Source organism: Pinus tabuliformis, chromosome Q (genome assembly GCF_031772625.1).
Source record: "Pinus tabuliformis cultivar Carrire ecotype Pingquan chromosome Q, CPIR1, whole genome shotgun sequence".
Lineage (NCBI taxonomy): Eukaryota > Viridiplantae > Streptophyta > Pinopsida > Pinales > Pinaceae > Pinus > Pinus tabuliformis.
Genome location: NC_142296.1, coordinates 690,785,827 through 690,806,721, shown reverse-complemented (window position 1 = coordinate 690,806,721; position 20,895 = coordinate 690,785,827).

The window sequence follows — 20,895 nt, the reverse complement described above, 5'->3', positions numbered from 1 at the left end:
ACAGACGTAGTGCGATGGGCGATTGAAGAAATCCCAATCCTGGATAGAACCTTTAGCACCAGAGACGGGAGAATTTTCAGGTCATTCAGGGCGGATGATCTAAGGCAAATTTATCATTTGCCCGAGCCAGAGAAGATATATAATAAGGCGTTCCTGGAGAAATTCGCAAACGAAAATGAAGTTGAATCCGAACCCATCCGGGATTGGAGACAAAATCCGGCCAAGCACAAACATGAGTCGTCTGGTAAGTACTCAGTTGATTCCATGTTCTCTCCTTATTGCTATGCTGGAATAATGATGTGTAGATTATGGGGATTGCATGACTCTGCTAATTTTACCATAGAAATGGTTCCCTTAATGGAAGCAACATGCAATAGTGTAATTATGGATTGGGCCACTATCCTCTCAGACAAATTAGCAACAGCTGTGCTTGAGTTTAGAAGCAAGACCCGTATTTCTGAAAGGGTAATTCCCCCATTTTACTACAGTGCCTATATTCTAGATACCCTGTGTTTTAACTCTGAATTCCCTGTACTCGGCTGGAGGTGGACTGCAGAAGACCCCACGCCTATTCATATATATCATCAGAAGTTGTGGAAATCTTCTTATAAACATCATCTATACCAAGTCTGTAATGGCTTTATGTTGCCTATTTATTATTCCATTTTCGATAAACTTGCTCCCAAGATTTCTTATCAAGCCGAATTTGATTTAACCACAATAGGTAGATGGTCTGGAGAGGAGAGATTTACCTACATAAGATTTTTCGACAGCCAAGCCAACCCCCATGTCCTCCCTTTATACATACCTGATAAACTGATGGCAAGGGAAATTGCTTACCAGATTATGGCTGAGAGTGTTACACAGACTCTCAAGAAGGAAAAGAAGAAGGGTTGGCCCTCTTTTCCCTTGAGGTGTGGTGTCTATACTCTGCATGATCTCAAGCATGCAGAAAAGGAAGCCACAAAGATTCAATCCTTAACTCTGGCAACTCTCCCAAATAGGCCATTTGATCCAAACAAAGTTGTCTATAATGCACTAGAACAGGCCAAATTGACAAGATTTGACCACAAGGAAGATATGTTTGACGACCTATTCTCTTCAGCTGAGTTAATATATCAGGTTAAAGAATACGCCAAAGCGAAATATAATGATGAAGGGTTGACTGAATTTAATAAACTTAGAGAACAGAGGTTGCAAACTCTGCCTCTAGATTTACTAGCAACAACCCCAGCGACATCATCAAGCGAGCCTGGTCGGCAACAGTCAAAGGAACCTCCGGTTATAACAAATGATCATAAGAAAGAACAGGAGGAAAGGCAGAGAAAAGAAAAAGAAGAAAAGCAGAAGAGAGCGCAGGAAGAAAAACAGAGAAGAGAGAAAAAGGAAAAGCAAAAGAAAGAGCATGAGGAAAGGCAAAAGAAATAACAAGAGGAACAGCAGAAGAGAGAACAGGAAAAAGTGTGGAAGGAGTCCCAAGCTGAAAAGCAAAAACAAACCATCGTTGATGTCAATATAGATACTCGTATTGACCCTAAATTGCTCTAGGAATGGAAGCAATTTGATTCCATCATCAGTGGGTTGGAATGTTCAAAAGATACAGACACTTCCAAGACAACAGACACACCGGAAATCACTTCACCTCAGGTTCTAAGTGGAACCAGCGGCCCACCCATTTCTAAAGACGTTGAGATAATACCAAAGGACCCCTCCGACCAAATCATTTTGCAGGTAGAAGATATTCCTCCCCTGGATGTTTTCTACAGCCCAAGGCATAAAGCAGTGGTTAAGCGACAAAGGAAAAGAAGAAGGACTGATCAACCTTCCCTTTTCCCAGAACAAACTGTTACGGGCAATGTGGTTTGGAAGGAGGAATTTGACCCCTCCGATGACCTGACAAAACTGTCACAGTATGCGGGAGCCTATTCAGCAGCGACAATTGATAAGGCATCAGAGGTAAGTCTTCTACTGAAAACCAAGGATCAAGAGATTTTCTCATTACAAGCAGAGTTAGCTGAGACAAAACAGAAGATATACTCTTCACAGAATGGCAGTCCCAGTTGATGAAAGCAGAGAGAGCAGCATCAAGATGTAAATCAACTTCTAGCAATTTAGTTGAGTTAGTTAATAACACTCTCTACTTCTCAAACATGATCTCCCAATGCATACCAGGACAGTTGACAACAACGAACACATTGGAGCAATCATGTTATCCTGGTTTAGAGGAAAAAGGAAGATTAATCGCTGGGATTAACAGTTTAACCTGGGACACATATTGGTTCTTCCTGGTAAAGCCACATACACAGAGAGCCGCCCTTAAGTGCCTAACAGATGCGATCGGGTATATGATTCCCAATATTCAAGATGCCACCTATGCCGCCCAGCTTAGTTCGCGCCTCAACAAACCTCCTAAAGTAGAGACAATGCTTGCGATAAGTCAACTCAGGTTTAAAGGCAAGCAACCTACTTGATGAATCATGCCGCCGACTGCCAGATCACTGAGGAAAATAGGATCAAGATTTATTGATACCGATTTAGTAGGATTTCAGTCTAGTAGATATTTAGATTAATTTAGTATTTATAGACCCTTTCATTGTTTTGGAAAGGGTCGTAAAGTTTTGTACCAGACTTAAAGACTGAAGTTTGCACTATTGTGCTTCAGTCAATATTCTTTTATGAAACTGGACCAGTTGTTCTTAATTCAACAAGGAAGTTTTGATGCAATTGTGCACTATTGTCTTTGTTGAGAATGTTTCTGCATTGAAGGAAGAATTAGAAGTAGCGATTGATATTGGGAGTGTCAAGCAGCTCATATGGTATTTCTATCTATGTCTGAATTCATTTCTTTCATATGAATTGTTATGTGATTATAAATGCTATTATTGATTATATGCATGCGCTGTAACAACAAATCTACATTCATTTCACTATTGGATGTTTTATGATGTGCCTTTCTTTTTAATCATGTATATGTCAATGATATAAATGATAAGTGTGGTAATATCGCTTCAATCGCTTTGCTTAACTATTTAAGCATAGTAATCATGAATGAAATAATGTCTATGTCTGTTAAATAGAGTCATCTATATGCCTGTTTATAGACACCGATCATCAAGCACTGCACTTTAAAGTTCAATAAGTTCCCGGGACAGATTATAGTCTATGTATTCGTGTTAATAGTTTTATTTATTCGTTCACCGTTAGCTTAGTTTATAAATCATCCATTCATCCTGTTTATCCACTTTTGGGAAACTGGTCCCATTATCCCCAGTCGGAGCCACTATTCCAAACGGAAAAGGAGCTGTACTAAGGTCCGGACCGGGTGGTTATCCCCAATGTTGTTGCAGCGATTTTCGAGGCATCAACATTTTTGGTGCTAGAAGGAGGGCCTGAACCTCCGAATCCCCTCGAAATTCTCATTCGCATGCTGGTTCTCCAGTATCCAAACAAGAAGAAGAGGAATCAACTACCACTGCTCAAACCCATCATACTCCAGAACAATTAAGTCTTGAATCACCTGAAGTCCAGTCTCTTATCCACAAACTTCAGAGCTTCTCGATTTCACCACAGAAATCTGAGGTATCTCAAAGCAGTGTGACTTCGCAATTCAATTTATCTCATCCTCTCACCAGACTTCAGAGCGAAAAGATCGGTATTGAACCCACTGAGTTCCCTTTACCCAAAAGGAAAAAGGCGAAGAAATATACTGAATAATCTGATAGTGGAGAACTTTCATCCACATCCTCCATTTCAACTTCCCATCTGCAAAGTCAATCATCCACTCCCCCATTACATATTGTTGTTCACCAGGGATTAGAAGCTTCAACATCCCAACCTGCTCACTCCTCAACATTATTTCCTTCGCAGACATTTGGAGCTCCAGCGGTAGTATCATCCACTACTGCTATTATAATGGCAGATCCATGGACCAGACCTGGGGCAGTTAATATGCCTGCACCATTGCATCCATTACCAGATTATCCTGAAAAATGGCTACCCAAGTTTAATCCAGATGATGGAACCCAGGCTGAGGAACACATTAATAATTTCATGTTAGCAGTCAACTTGAAAGGAGTAACAGAACAAGATGTTGTTGTTAGAATTTTCCCTTACACCTTGCAAGGATCAGCAGGATCCTGGTATTTCTCTTTACCCTCTGGTTCCATTACCAGTTGGAACACTTGCCAAGAGCAGTTTCTTACCAAATATGGAGATGATAGGTCTTTGGCTACCCTAATAAACGATCTCTCCAATCTGAGAATAGAGCATAGGGAACCAATTAAGGAATTTAATGCTCGCTTCAATAAACTCCTCAATAAAATCCCTACAGCTTCCAAACCAAGTGAACAAATTCGAAGCGAATGGTATATCACCGCCCTACCTGCCAATATAGCCATTTTTGTAGACAGGGCTGGGAAACCTACCTTAGCTGAAAACATGAGAGAAGCACTTGTTGTGGAAAAACGCATCAATGCTCTAGAAAAGAAAGCTGCTCTGGAAGACAGAAAAGCCAAAAAAGTCTCTTTTAAAGATGACTCAAGAAAGAAGACCCCAAAAGACCCATATGACATGGAAGGTTTGCAAAAAGTCCTAAAAACTTTATCGAATGAAATGGTGGAGATAAAGAAACAGGTAGCCGAAACCTCAACCAAAAGACCCTTTAGGACTTATAAGAGAAATGAATCAAATCCACCAAATGTCATATCTAACACAGATTCAGAGCAAGAAGAAGAAGAGGAAGAGGAAACGATTTTACCAACTGATGATGAAGAAGAAGTAGTGGAATGTCATGGAATGTGGGATTTTATACTCCCCAACTCCGATACCGATAATGAAGAAGAAGCGTTTCCAGTCACTACTAGGAGCAAAAGTACTTTTGAACCTGTTCAGGTAACATCAAAGAAAAGGAGTGCTGGTGCTGCTACAACCAAAGAAAAAACACCTGCAAAGAAATCACCTGTAGCAGTTCCCCAAAACCAACCTTCAACTTCTAGTACTCCTTCAACATCCAAAACATTAGTGGTATCCGATTCAATGGAGTATAACATTGTTAATGACATGAAGAAAACTAAAGCAAACATTACCATGTTTGAACTTAGTAAATTAAAGCATTAGCAGAAATTACTTCTTAAAGAATTGAATGCTGTTCCCTCTACACCTCTTCCCAGTGCTAAAGCTGCTAATGATTCAGGCCAACCTCCTCTAGGTATGGTTGAAGCTACCGATTCAGGTCTGATTGGAGATAGATCAAATTCTCATACTCCACCCTTCCTTCTAACCTATGAGATCTATAACAAAAACCTGCACAACTGTTTAATTGACTCAGGGGCATCGTCTAACATAATGCCAGCTTCAGTTTGTTCTAAACTGAACATTGAACCCCAGAAGTCTGCTATCCATATTGTACAGTTGGACAGGACCAAAGTACAGGTTGTGGGAGAAATTAATTCCGTAACTATCAGGTTGTCTGCTGATCCCATAGTAGTACAAAGGATTGACATCCTAATAGCCAATATACCTGAATTTTACAGTTTAATTTTGAGTAGGGATTGGTCCGAAAAATTGCATGGGTATATTTCCACTGATTGGTCACATATGTGGCTTCCCTATAAGGGTAAGCCAAGTCAAATAAGGATCGATCGAGAGAAACATATGACCCATACAATTACTGAATTTGAGCAAGAAAACCAACCCGTAGCATTCAACAACAACATTTTGGGGAATTATTCATCAGAGTCATTCTTTGGCAACTTTGTTGCCCAACCATCTCTTTTCTCAGTCAATCATTTTACATCTCAGATTGAGAATTTTTCACAAACTGATAGGTCTAGATGTTTCAATGATGCTGAGAAAACTGTAAATACATTTGTTAATACCTCTTTATTTTGGTCTTTATATTTCGATGGGTCCAAGTCTAGCGAGGGCTCAGGAGCAGGATGTATTTTGGTTAGCCCACAAGGAGAAAAGACAATGCTGTCCTGTAGGCTAGAATTTGAATGCACTAACAATACAGCCGAATATGAAGCCTTAGTCCAGGGATTATATAAAGCATTCGGCCTTAAAGTGCAATATCTAAAAGTATTTGGCGATTCTGAAATTATTGTTAAACAGGTGAGGAATGCAATTCATTGTCTTTCAAATCACCTCAAACATTATCAATCGCTAGTACAAGAAATTACCTCGCACTTTTCCGCATTCAACATTTCCTCCATTCCCAGGTCTCAAAACTCGGCAGCCGATCTCCTAGCTAATGTATCGTCCAAGCTCCTACCTTCTGAAGGCTACAGCCCAGATAGATTTTCCGTAGAATTGCTTTTTAGGCCTTTAGTTCCTGACAATGTCACTAATTGGAGAGTATTCAACCATGATGAGGATATTTTACAATTATTAACTTCTGAAAAGTCCTATGATAATCAAATCATTGAGGAAGATGAACATGACTCCCAAATGAGAGAGACACCTCAGGAAAATGCAATTCCTAAGCCTGTGGTAAAGCTGGAAGATCTTTATGATATTAAATACGGGTTTAAACATGTAACTAATGCAAAGCTCCAAAGCTCTACCCTAAGGTTTGAATTGATAAATCTAGGTACTGAGCAAGCTCCTCAAAATATTAATTTAGGATTAGGACTTTCCTTTGAAGAGAAAGAGGCATTCATTAAACTGTTAAGGAAAAATAAACAGGTTTTCGCTTGGAAATATGATGATTTGAAGACATATGATACATCTATTATCCAGCATACCATTCCAGTACTCCCCGATCAGAAACCGATTCAGCAGAAGTTAAGAAAAATACATCCAAACTTAGAGAGCCAGATAAAATCGGAACTTAAAAAACTCTTGAAAGCCAAGATTATTTTTCCTGTCCGACACTCAAACTGGGTCTCTAATATGGTGCCAGTCAGAAAGAAAAATGGCGACATTCGAATTTATATTGATTTCATAAATTTGAACAAAGCAAGCTTGAAAGACAATTTCCCATTACCTACTATGGAGCAAATACTTCAATTGGTAGCAGGCTCTGAATTGATGTCCTTTCTAGATGGTTTCTCAGGATATAACCAAGTCCTGGTTCATCCTGATGACCAGCTTAAAACTACATTCAGAACAAAATGGGGAACATATGCATATCAGAAAATGCCTTTCGGACTTATAAATGCAGGAGCGACATTCCAAAGAGCTATGGATATAGCTTTCAGAGGGTTGATTAATAGAACAGTAGTCGTCTATCTAGACGATATTACTGTATTCTCTAAGGAGAGGTATAATCATTTGCATGATCTAAATCAAATTTTTCAACGTTGCAAAAGATATGGTATTTCCCTTAACCCAAAAAAGTCTTTCTTTGCTCTTGATCAAGGAAAACTCTTAGGTTTTATTGTGTCCAAAGATGGCATCTATATTAATCCTGATCGGATCAAAGAAATCTCTGAAATCCCTTTCCCACACAATAAAAAATCGATGCAGTCATTTTTAGGCCAGATCAATTTTGTTAAAAGATTTGTTCCATATTTTTCTCAAATTATTTTGGCACTTCAAACAATGATTAAGAAAAATTCAGTTTTTAAGTGGGGATCAGCAGAAAAAGAAGCTTTTGATCTAATCAAGCAATCAATAATCAATGCCCCAGCCTTAAATACTCCAAATTTTTCTAATCATTTTACATTGTATACCATCGCCTCCAACTCGTCGTATGCTGCAGTACTCACACAACTAAATGATCACAATTTGGAAGCACCCATTTCATTTTTTAGCTCAAATCTTCAGGGTGCTGAATTGAATTATTCCGATATAGAAAAACAAGCCTTTGCTGTATTTAAAGCAGTCAAGCATTATAGACCCTTCCTTTTGAAAACCCACACAAAAGTTATAGTTCCTTTCCCTGCAGTTAGGCAACTATTAATCCAAAAAGAACTGGGTGAAAAAAGGGCAAATTGGGTCACAGTGCTTCAAGAGTATGACTTAGAAATTAGGCCAGCAAAGATTGTTAGGGGCCAAGGTTTTTGCAGGATATTGGCAGGAGCATCCAAGATTCCAGAATCAAGCGATACAGATCAAACTGAAAAAATCAATCAGATAAGTGTTACTGATTCTGAATCCCAATATGCGGATTTAATCTTTTATTTAAAGAATGGTTATGCACCTCCAAACCTATCTTACAAGAACAAAAGGGCCATTAGGTTGAAAGCAAAGAATTTTACAATTATTGATGATGTGCTTTTTAAGCAAAATTATGATTCTATCTTATTAAGATGCCTTGAGAAACCTGAAGCACAAAAGGTTTTGCAGGAGTTACATGATGGACCAGCAGGAGGACATTTTGGAGCTGACACAACAGCTCACAAAATTATTCATGCTGGATATTATTGGCCCACTCTGTTTAAAGATGCCCACGAGTATGTAAGGAAATGCCTCAATTGCCAAACTTCTAGTGGAAGACAACGTAAACCAGCTTTCCCTCTGCAACCAGTCAACATTGAACAACCGTTTGAGCAATGGGGATTGGATATCATTGGGGAAATTACTCCACCGTCTTCAAAAGAGCATAAGTATATCCTTACTGCTACCGATTATTTTACTAAGTGGGTTGAGGCAATCCCTTTGAAGACAACAAATTCTGAAGCAATCATTGAATTCATAGATCAATTCATCATTACCAGGTTTGGTGTCCCAAATGCTCTTGTTTTTGATAATGCATCTTATTTCTCAGGCAATGCTATGTTTGATTTCGCTATTAAAAGAGGATTTAAATTAAAATATTCTGCTAATTACTATCCCCAGGGTAATGGTTTAGCAGAATCTACTAATAAGAATCTGATCAAAATCATTAAGCGAACTATCGAACAGAATCATAAAAACTGGCATAAATCCTTAATGTTTGCTTTATGGGCTGATAGGATAACACAGAAAGCTTCTATAGGATCTTCCCCATTCAATCTCGTGTATGGAAAAGAAGCAGTACTACCCACAAATCTTGTTCTTCCTTCTCTAGCCCTAGTTCAGTTCATTGAGGAAACTCCTTCTTCTTCTATTCAACTTAGACATGATCAAATTCTAAAATTAGAAGAGGAAAGAGAAAAAGCCAGGGTCATTCATGCCAAACATTAGCAAATCATCAAGGCAGCTTTTGATTCAGTATCATCCGGTTCAAAACAATTTCAAGTCGGTGATTTAGTTCTGAAATGGGACAAAGCCCATGAGGACAAGGGAAAACACACCAAGTTCCAGAAGATGTGGCTTGGACCATTTCATATCTGTGAAAAGATAGGCCATTCGACCTTTATATTGCAATACTTATCAGGGTTGAGAGATTCTCTCCCTGTTAATGGCCTTATCTTGAAGAAATTCTTTAATTGAGGAGGTAACCCCTTCTCCTTTTAGTTTGATAGATTTTTGTAGTTTGTAGGATTTGTAGAAAATAATGTTGTAAGGTATCTTCTATTGACCTTTGCTGTGTTTGAAAATTTGATCTACAAAAGTAGTGTGATATTTGCTTTTAAAATAATAGAACTTTTAACCAAAAGGGATAATTTCTAGGAAATTAGGTATCATTGTATTTTGAAACAACATTTCAAGTTTTGTGAACTCCTCTCAAAGTTTAGAAATATTGTAAATCATTTTCTGTTTTCAAATTGGTCTCAAAAGGTTATCAATATCAAGATAGAAGCTAATCCAATTTCAGCATCTTCAACTCTTACCCTGTCATCCATTTACTCTTAAGGAGAAGATTGTTCATCCCATTCACTAAAGTTTATGATTACTCAGAGTGTAATTCTAAAATATCTGATATTAAAGATAAGAGGTCTTATTATAAGCCTGCTTACCATGTTCATAGGGAAATAGTTTAACCGACATTACCAATACTGCATACTAAAACAGGGTAATGGCTTAAAATTATAAGACAAGGGGTCTCATCACGAGCCAGCTTGTTCGGTTAGATTACTACCAGTGAATGGCATTGTCAATAGTTGGCCACCAAACCAGGACAATGGCTTTTTATCTTGTCAATTACAGAAAAAAGAAGGAATACAAAATATGAAAACATGTTTTGAATTCATTCTGTTAATCACACTCTTAATTGGATGGGACAATGGACAATAACATGGTTAAAAGATATCCCTGTCGAAACTATGAACGTTTTTTGGCAGCAGAGGCTCTACCTATGACAGATGAGTTTACTATAAAAGCTGATTTGGAAAGGTTCTCTGTTTTATCATTATAAACCAAAAAAGGCCTATTTAAAACTTAGAATGTATTTATTTTCTTAAAAAAGAAAGGAAGTTAGCAAAATAGTTTCATTTTACTCGGAATACGTATATACCTAGTTATATTAGAATTTTCCCCTTTGATTAGAACTCTATTTTGAAAAAGTTTAAGTATTTCTATGCTTTCCAGAGATAACTGGTTCTTCCAGCGAATCGCCAATTGTTGTGCCCTACAACAACCCCCCATTTCATATCATGTTTATTTACAAAATTATCATATGAAATGGGTCCCTTTAGAGTTTAATTGGTATCAATATTATATTGTTCAAAAAGGTCCGATAACCAAATGAAAACATTATTAAAAAGCCTTTTGAAAAATCCATTTGATCAAATAAAACAATCCTTTATCATTGCGATAAAGCGATCGCAAGATCGCATATCGCAATGACATAAGGTACATAAATAAGTGGCACATTGGTCTCCGCCGATGCGATATCGCTATCGGCTATCGGCAATACTCTATGCACATTTTAAAGCGCCCCCATGCCATTAGCCCCGATGCGATGCGGGATCGGCGATCGGCGATCGGCGATACTCTATACGCAGTCTTAAATTGCCCCAAGCCTTTCACCCCGATCCGATGCGATATCGGCGATCGGCGATCAGCGATATATAATGCATGTCTTATATAATTCCTATGCTCCCAACGCGATGCGATATCGGCTATCGGCGATCGGGGGTTTTAAATGGTGCCAATACAAGAGGTTAAGCTCTCCCCAATCGCTTATTGCGATAAAGCGCAGATTTCAAAAAAGCCGTTAAGTGGAGGAATATTACGATTCATTCATATTTAAAGCTTGATCTGTTAAGCAATCATTCACCTGCGCTCAACCGCCAAAACATCCACAGCACGCTTAAACAGGTCATTCGGCCGATTAATGATATAATGTGCATTTAAGGGGTGGCAGGTTTTAAACGGCCATTTAATGTAATTGAAAGATCTTCCCATGGATTGTATCCGCAGCCATTTTTAGAGTTAATCTCTCAGCACGCTTTGATCAATATATATTTCCCATATTGGATTTTCATTGGCATATCTCTGTGTTACGTTTATTTTCGCCTCTGTGCAGAATTCATCCAAAGGAGAAGGCTCAGGCAAAATGGGGAAGAAATCCAAGAAGACCATAGGCGCTTCCGCTACACCAGCTGCAGGACAAGCTGTCATGGACAAAAATAAGGGATTGATATCTGATACTACATGAACGGGTCTCGTTAGAGTTACTTGGCAAGGTACCTACAACCTGATTGAAGCCGAAGAACCAGCAGTGACAACAGTAGAAGCTACTGTGGATTCAACTCGGAAATCTGAGGGTACTCTCAAGGACTTAGCAGAGTCTTTCCTTCACAGGATAGCAGCCAGGGAGCAAATTCTCCCATACACAGATGTAGTGCGATGGGCGATTGAAGAAATCCCAATCCTGGATAGAACCTTCAGCACCAGAGACGGGAGAATTTTCGAGTCATTCAGGGCGGATGATCTAAGGCAAATGTATCATTTGCCCGAGCCAGAGAAGATATATAATAAGGCGTTCCTGGAGAAATTCACAAACGAAAATGAAGTTGAATCCGAACCCATCCGGGATTGGAGACAAAATCCGGCCAAGCACAAACATGAGTCGTCTGGTAAGTACTCAGTTGATTCCCTGTCCTCTCCTTATTGCTATGCTGGAATAATGATGTGTAGATTATGGGGATTGCATGACTCTGCTAATTTTACCATAGAAATGGTTCCCTTAATGGAAGCAGCATGCAATAGTGTAATTATGGATTGGGCCACTATCCTCTCAGACAAATTAGCAACAGTTGTGCTTGAGTTTAGAAGCAAGACCCGTATTTCTGAAAGGGTAATTCCCCCATTTTACTACAGTGCCTATATTCTAGATACCCTGTGTTTTAACTCTGAATTCCCTGTACTCGGCTGGAGGTGGACTGCACAAGACCCCACGCCTATTCATATATATCATTAGAGGTTGTGGAAATCTTCTTATAAACATCATCTATACCAAGTCTGTAATGGCTTTATGTTTCCTATTTATTATTCCATTTTCGATAAACCTGCTCCCAAGATTTCTTATCAAGCCGAATTTGATTTAACCGCAATAGGTAGATGGTTTGGAGAGGAGAGATTTACCTACATAAGAGTTTTCGACAGCCAAGCCAACCCCCATGTCCTCCCTTTATACATACCTGATAAACTGCTGGCAAGGGAAATCGCTTACCAGATTATGGCTGAGAGTGTTACACAGACTCTCAAGAAGGAAAAGAAGAATGGTTTGCCCTCTTTTCCCTTGAGGTGTGGTGTCTATACTCTGCATGATCTCAAGCATGCAGAAAAGGAAGCCACAAAGATTCAATCCTTAACTCTGGCAACTCTCCCAAATAGGCCATTTGATCCAAACAAAGTTGTCTATAATGCACTAGAACAGGCCAAATTGACAAGATTTGACCATAAGGAAGATATGTTTGACGACTTGTTCTCTTCAGCTGAGTCAATATATCAGGTTAAAGAATTCGCCAAAGCGAAATATAATGATGAAGGGTTGACTGAATTTAATAAACTTAGAGAACAGAGGTTGCAAACTCTGCCTCTAGATTTACTAGCAACAACCCCAGCGACATCATCAAGCGAGCCTGGTCGGCAACAGTCAAAGGAACCTCCGGTTATAACAAATGATCATAAGAAAGAACAGGAGGAAAGGCAGAGAAAAGAAAAAGAAGAAAAGCAGAAGAGAGCGCAGGAAGAAAAATAGAGAAGAGAGAAAGAGGAAAAACAAAAGAAAGAGCATGAGGAAAGGCAAAAGAAATAACAAGAGGAACAACAGAAGAGAGAACAAGAAAAAGTGCGGAAGGAGTCCCAAGCCGAAAAGTAAAAACAAACCACCGTTGATGTCAATATAGATACTCGTATTGACCCTAAATTGCTCCAGGAATGGAAGCAATTTGATTCCATCATCAGTGGGTTGGAATGTTCAAAAGATATAGACACTTCCAAGACAACAGACACACCGGAAATCACTTCACCTCAGGTTCTAAGTGGAACCAGCGGCCCACCCATTTCTAAAGACGTTGAGATAATACCAAAGGACCCCTCTGACCAAATCATTTTGCAGGTAGAAGATATTCCTCCCCTCGATGTTTTCTACAGCCCAAGGCATAAAGCAGTGGTTAAGCGACAAAGGAAAAGAAGAAGGACTGATCAACCTTCCCTTTTCCCAGAACAAACTGTTACGGGCAATGTGATTTGGAAGAAGGAATTTGACCCCTCTGATGACCTGACAAAACTGTCATAGTATGCGGGAGCCTATTCAACAGCGACAATTGATAAGGCATCAGAGGTAAGTCTTCTACTGAAAACCAAGGATCAAGAGATTTTCTCATTACAGGCAGAGTTAGCTGAGACAAAACAGAAGATATACTCTTCACAGAATGGCAGTCCCAGTTGATGAAAGCAGAGAGAGCAGCTTCAAGATGTAAATCAACTTCTAGCAATTTAGTTGAGTTAGTTAATAACACTCTCTACTTATCAAACATGATCTCCCAATGCACACCAGGACAGTTGACAACAACGAACACATTGGAGCAATCATGTTATCCTGATTTAGAGGAAAAGGGAAGATTAATCGCTGGGATTAACAGTTTAACCTGGGACACATATTGGTTCTTCCTGGTAAAGCCACATACACAGAGAGCCGCCCTTAAGTGCCTAACAGATGCGATCGGGTATATGATTCCCGATATTCAGGATGCCACCTATGCCGCCCAGCTCAGTTCGCGCCTCAACAAACCTCTTGAAGTAGAGCCAATGCTTGCGATAAGTCAGCTTAGGTTTAAAGGCAAGCAGCCTACTTGATGAATCATGTCGCCGACTGCCAGATCGCTGAGGAAAATAGGATCAAGATTTATTGATACCGATTTAGTAGGATTTCAGTTTAGTAGATATTTAGATTAATTTAGTATTTATAGACCCTTTCATTGTTTTGGAAAGGGTCGTAAAGTTTTGTACCAGACTTAAAGACTGAAGTTTGCACTATTGTGCTTCAGTCAATATTCTTTTATGAAACTGGACCAGTTGTTCTTAATTCAACAAGGAAGTTTTGATGCAATTGTGCACTATTGTCTTTGTTGAGAATGTTTCTGCGTTGAAGGAAGAATTACAAGTAGCGATTGATATTGGGAGTGTCAAGCAGCTCATATGGTATTTCTATCTATGTCTGAATTCATTTCTTTCATATGAATTGTTATGTGATTATTCTTGCTATTATTGATTATATGCATGCGCTGTAACAACAGATCTACATTCATTCCACTATTGGATGTTTTATGATGTGCCTTTCTTTTTAATCATGTATATGTCAATGATATAAATGATAAGTGTGGTAATATCGCTTCAATCGCTTTGCTTAACTATTTAAGCATAGTAATCATGAATGAAATAATGTCTATGTCTGTTAAATAGAGTCATCTATATGCCTGTTTATAGACACCGATCATCAAGCGCTGCACTTTAAAGTTCAATAAGTTCTCGGGACAGATTATAGTCTATGTATTCGTGTTAATATTTTTAGTTATTCGCTCACCGTTAGCTTAGTTTATAAATCATCCATTCATCCTGTTTATCCACTTTTGGGAAACTGGTCCCATTATCCCCAGTCGGAGCCACTATTTCAAACGGAAAAGGAGCTGTACTAAGGTCTGAACCGGGTGGTTATCCCCAATGTTGTTGCAGCGATTTTCGAGGCATCAACAGGACCTTGTTGAACCTGTCAAGGAGGATTTTCTCTCTCCAACTCCAACTTGACAGGCTTATTTAACATATTCCTAATTAATTTATTCATCTCATATAATTAATGTTCTTTGGTTTCTTTTACTTGGCTAGAGGAGCTAGCTTCTTCCTTTCCTCTTCTTCTGTCACCATGTTCTCCCTTTCCTTTCCAATTTCCAGTGGATTCAAAATTTTCTTCAACTTCCAGAGCATTAGTCTATATTTCATCCAGTGTGCAGGGTTTCCTTTCCCTGAGGGTGAACCCAAAGTCTGCCTCAAAGGATCTAAGAAAAGCCACTTTATAAGCTACCTGTGGAGGTTTAATTTCAATAGGGAGACTATTATATAGTTTATTAAACCTTTTTATAAATTCTGAGACGTCCTTGTTATGTTTTTTATTTATTGCATTGAACTCACTGAGGGCATACCCATGGTCCTTCTTTTCTCCCAATTTTTGCATGAAAGAGTTCTCCAATTCCTCCCAAGGGCATACCCATGGTCCTTCTTTTCTCCCAATTTTTGCATGAAAGAGTTCTCCAATTCCTCCCAAGTATTGATTGAATCATTTGGTAGGGTTTTGAACCATTTTCTGGCTTCCACATCCAAATATTGAACAAACAGTCTTAAGACTACATATAGATGCTCTACATTTAAATTCACAGCAAATGCACAAAAGAATTCTATGTGTTTTTGAGCTAAAACATCATCCTACCCAGTGGATCACAATAGGAGCTTAAGATAATCTTGAGGAATTCCAGTCAGAGGCTAATGAAAGTTAATTGGGGCACATTTGTTAAGTAGGAATCCAGGGATAACCATATTTCGAAATGGAGGTTGGAAAATATTTATTGTAGGGCCTGGTTGAGGAACTATGTGAACAATACCTAACTGGACTTGGGATGAAGTGTTAACAGGGATCTGAGATGGACTTGTAATAAGGATATCCTTTATTTATTCATCTTTTGGGAAGGTTTTAAATGTAAAAGGAGGTGAACTAATAAATGTCTCTTCAGATTTGACTTTTGAGGAGTGAGAGCCAAGTGAAGGAAAACATTCTTCTAAAAAATCCAAAACTCTAGATGAGGTCTCAGGATAATTTATCTCAGCCTTTTGTGAGCTATGGGTTGAGGCTTCAGAGGAAGAGGTGAAAATATCTGGAGTTCTGGGAGTTCTTTCTCTCCAAATTCTTCTAGAGACAATTCACTTTGGGTCAAATATAGGAGTAGTTTTATGTTGTGAGGTATCAGAACGGGGCCTCCTGGAATCTAGAATGACCAACTGAAAAGTTTTACGATGGAGTCACCAAGGTGAGGGATATAAACTCACACCTCCTTTGCTCACCTAACAAAAGGAGTGTAAATATGTCTTAACCAGGGAAAAATATTCTTATTTGTTACCCAACAATGACGCTAGAAGATGTTGGTGCTCCTAGAGACAACCATCGGATCTGGTGGCCTACTTGTAGAAACATTTAGCTGTTTTAGTTGTTGTAGTTTAGGTGAAAGAGGAACGTAAATAAAAAATAATTAATGCAGAGGGATGATACTAGAATATTTTGCACCAAACTTCAATAGAAGACATGGAATAGACTATGTAAATGAAAATTTAGAGGACACAAAGCGAATTATAAGAACCTCTGACCTCCAACATCACATGCATCATTTATCATATAATAACATAGATGAATCTATGAATTAGAGGTTAATTTTAGCAGCTACAATTACGCACCATATGAGAGGAAATAAACACATATAGAAACAAACAAGGGAAATATTACATACTACACATTTCATGCATTTGGAATCACCATCACTTGTTTATTAATCCTCCAAAAAACATACATCTATAGATCTTCAAAAACTTGGAAAACTTCACAGTTCAGAGTTGCCTATGTAACAAAAATTCAGAACCCCTTTAATGATTTTGCTAAACACTACTATAGGGTCTGATAAACGAGGAGCCCTTACAAAATATACCTTCTTAATCTTCTCATAACTGCCTACTAGCCAAACTATTTGAACATGCTACCAACATTGATCCTAGCATGATTAAGCTAAATAATGGCTTCGAAATTGTGATTTTATGATTAAGGAAGACTCTAATACCACTCCAACCTCCTCCTTTCCTCACTACAACCATCAGATAGAAAAACAAAGTAAGAATTAGTATTTTTATTCATAGGCATGTTAAGAATTGGATTCCTTATTTTCAAGCAAGTGTGAGTAGATAGATGATGCATAAGATGGGTTATTGATATGATTAAATGTGCCAGTAGAGTAGCATGTTTTACTTCAAAAAATAAACTAACCTTTTCCTTTAATGCAATGTCAATTAGCGTTTACATTTAAATGAATGGAATCTTGGGAGTTGCAACATTCTTGTGCAATACCAGGGCTCATCACTTTTTGGCATAATTTTTAGGGAGGTTTTGAAGTAGGTGTTGTTTCTTCTTAAGAATTGCTTGTCATTTTTTTTTTTTGCTTGAGTCTTATTGGTTTAAAAAAAAGTGAAATTTTCAAAAATAAAACTTTTTCTTTCATGCCTCATAGAAGTAGCGATAACCGAGGGAAATTCTAGCCAAAAACCCCCACCTCCTCAAATAGACAACCTTCATTGTTCTTCGGTGACTATGAAATTCCCTCTTTGACGATAGGGGAGTTGGAAACCCTTTAGGGGAGCCACCTAAAATTTTTGAAGAACCTATAGGAGAAGAAGAAACTATATCACCTACCCAAACTATGATTGAAAACCAAAACAATGATCTTTTCCCCATTATAGAAACCAATGGAGAGGCTAGAATGAAAAATATAAGCATATTTCCCTTCCACATTTCCATGGCATAACCTCTAAGGATCCTACCACCTTCATGTTTGAGTTTTTTGTTGTATGTAGGACCTATGGCTATGCCTCTAATGAGTAGAAGCTGAAGTTGTTTCCTTCTACCCTCAAAGATGCAACCTTGTGCTGGTTTATGAGTCTACCTTTTAGGCAACATCACTAGTTGGGCCCAAATGCAACAAGACTTCAATGACAAACGCTGGGATTATTGTAGGTCCAAAGAAATAGAGGAGGAATTCTTTACGATGAACCTTGGACCTAATGAGACTTTGGAGGACAATGAGGAAAGGTTTCAACCTAATTATAGGAGGGCCAATTGTACCCTTGATCTTGAGTCACTCAAGCTAGTTCTTCTATGATGGATCAAGGAGAAGGTAATGGACACCATCAACATGTTATCTACAGGAGATATCTACCAATTTACCTATGATGATATAAAAGATGTATTCAAGAATCACTCTAGGGCTGCTAGGAAGAAGGGTAGGTCTAGCCAAATCTTGGTCAGTTCCTCTCCTTCCACAAAAACCATCAGGCATAAGATAGGAAGTATGTTGGAAGATTTTAAGAGTGAAATGTTGCATACATTTTCCTTGGAGATGAATATTATGCAAATCAAGAGAAATAAAGAGGAAGCAAAGAGGGCACTAGCTATATTTTTCCCTAGGTGTACTAAAAGACATCCTAGGAATGAATGTCCATTAATTGTCATAGAAGTCTGCTTAGTATGTGAAGAGAATCATGTAATAGATAAATGTCCCTCTCTACTAGGTCTAAAGGTTGTATACCAAGGAGGGGTAGAAGGTGGGTCTGAGTAGTTTTTCTTCATTAACCAAAGGAGACCCCTTGGTCGTCATCCATATGAACAAGGCATGCAAGGTGTACATTATCCTCATTGCAATCCAAATCAAAATGAATCTTTCCAACCTTGGTACCCTTCCACTCATTCATCATGTTCCACACCTCCTCCTTATTCTTATACTTCCCAATATCCTCCCTAGCCTATCAACCCTTTTTTTCAGCCATATCCACCCCAACCTTCTCAATGGGGCAACCTTTCATCACGGTGGAGGCCTCAAACCACCCAACCTCCTACTTTAGTACCTCCACCTCAACCTCAACCACAACCTCCTCGAAAAAAATCCACCTAAGAAGCTTTAAATGCTTGCTCAACCCAATTCAAACCTAAACCACAAGCAGGCACAACAGGCTTATAGCGGGGAGATATCCTACCCTACTTATGCTCTAGAAATATAAGAGATCAATCTTAGGTCTGGGAAGGTGCTCCCAGATAATAACCCACCTTATCCACTTGAAGAGCTAAAAGAAGAGAAGGAGGAGAGTGTGCCTCAAGTCAATGTACCTCCTTATCCTCAAAGGTTAGTCCACCCTAAATAACACACCCCATAAGAGGCCAAACTTCTAGGAGAATTGAAAAAATTGTGTGTCAAGATACCCCTTCTCCATTCCATTAAAGATGTTCCCATTTACAACAAGCTTATCAAGGAGGAATGTTTCAAAAGGATTGAGAGAAGGAGAAGAGATACCCCACAATCAATGTTATTGGACAACTATCTGATCTGATGCTTGGGAGGGTGATCTCTCCAAAACACATGGATCATGGTAGCCTAGTAGTGGATGTGCACATTGATGGAATTATGGTCCCTAATACTTTTATTGATCTTGGGGCTACAATCAATGTAATAACCAGAAAAACCATGCCAAAACTCAATCTCCAAGGGGCTTTGAGGAAGACAACTACAGTGTTGTAACTTGGAGACAAATCCACAATAGCTCTTGAAGGATTTATTGAGGATTTCATAGTCTCCATTGACTCCTATGAGTATCCCACTGATTTCTTGGCCCTCTGGCCCAAAACCAAGTTTAATGGATATCCTCTCATTCTAGGAAGACCTTGGTTGGCCACTACTGATGCCTACATTAGTTGTATGGCTCGGAACATGACTATTTAAAATGGAAATTTATCAAAACAACTTGTGTTGTATCCTCCTTCTAAGCCTTCTATTGAGCATGATTTACCCTTATGGTTAGAGGAGGAAGAGGAAGAGGAAGAATTTTATCATACATCCCTCTACTTAGTCTACACTTTAGACGTTGTTAAAGGAGGGGGGAAACTTGATGAAGATTATCTTATTGACCACATCATACAGAATCAACATCCCACTGCCATACCAGTTGAGGAATTGATGAAAGATCCCAAGAGTAGTCCTTGGACTGAATTGTTCTCTATTGACTCTAACCCGAAACCTTTCAAGATTGTGGAGATTGGCCGATTCAAAACTCTAAAGATCAACCCCTCTCTCTGTTGAGCAAGAAGAAAAGTTATGCAGTGTGTTGAGGTAACATCTAGATTCTTTTTCTTTGGATTATAAGGCAATGAATGGTGTTCATCCCTTAGTCTGTACTCATCATATTTACATCAAAGAGGGATCCAAGCCTTTGCACCAACCCCAAAGAATGATGAACCCGACTCTTCAGGAAATTGTGAAAGAAGAGTTGCAGAAGTTACTAGATGTAGGGTTAATATACCCCATTTTAGATAGTGAGCGGGTGTCACCTCTTGTTTTAGTCCCTAGGAAAAATGGGAAGTGGAGGATTTGTGTTGATTACCGAGAACTTGACGAGGCTACAAAAAAAGACCTTTTTCCCTTGCCCTTCATTTAAAAAATCCTAGATGGCCTTGCAAGAAATAAATTCTTCTCCTTCCTGGATGGATTTAATGGATACAACCAAATCCATATCATCCTCGAAGACCAAGATAAAACCACATTTACATGTCCTTGGGGTACCTTTGCCTATAGAGTCCTTCCATTTTGTTTGTGCAATGCCCCTACTACTTTCCATAGGGCAGTTCTAAGTATCTTTGTTGAGCTTGTTCATGACTCTATTGAGATATATATGGATGATTTCACTCCTTATGGACATGACTTCCATGACTTTCTTTCTAATATGTCCAAAGTCTTAAAGAAATTCATTGAAATGAATCTTTCACTGATTCTTGAGAAATGTGAA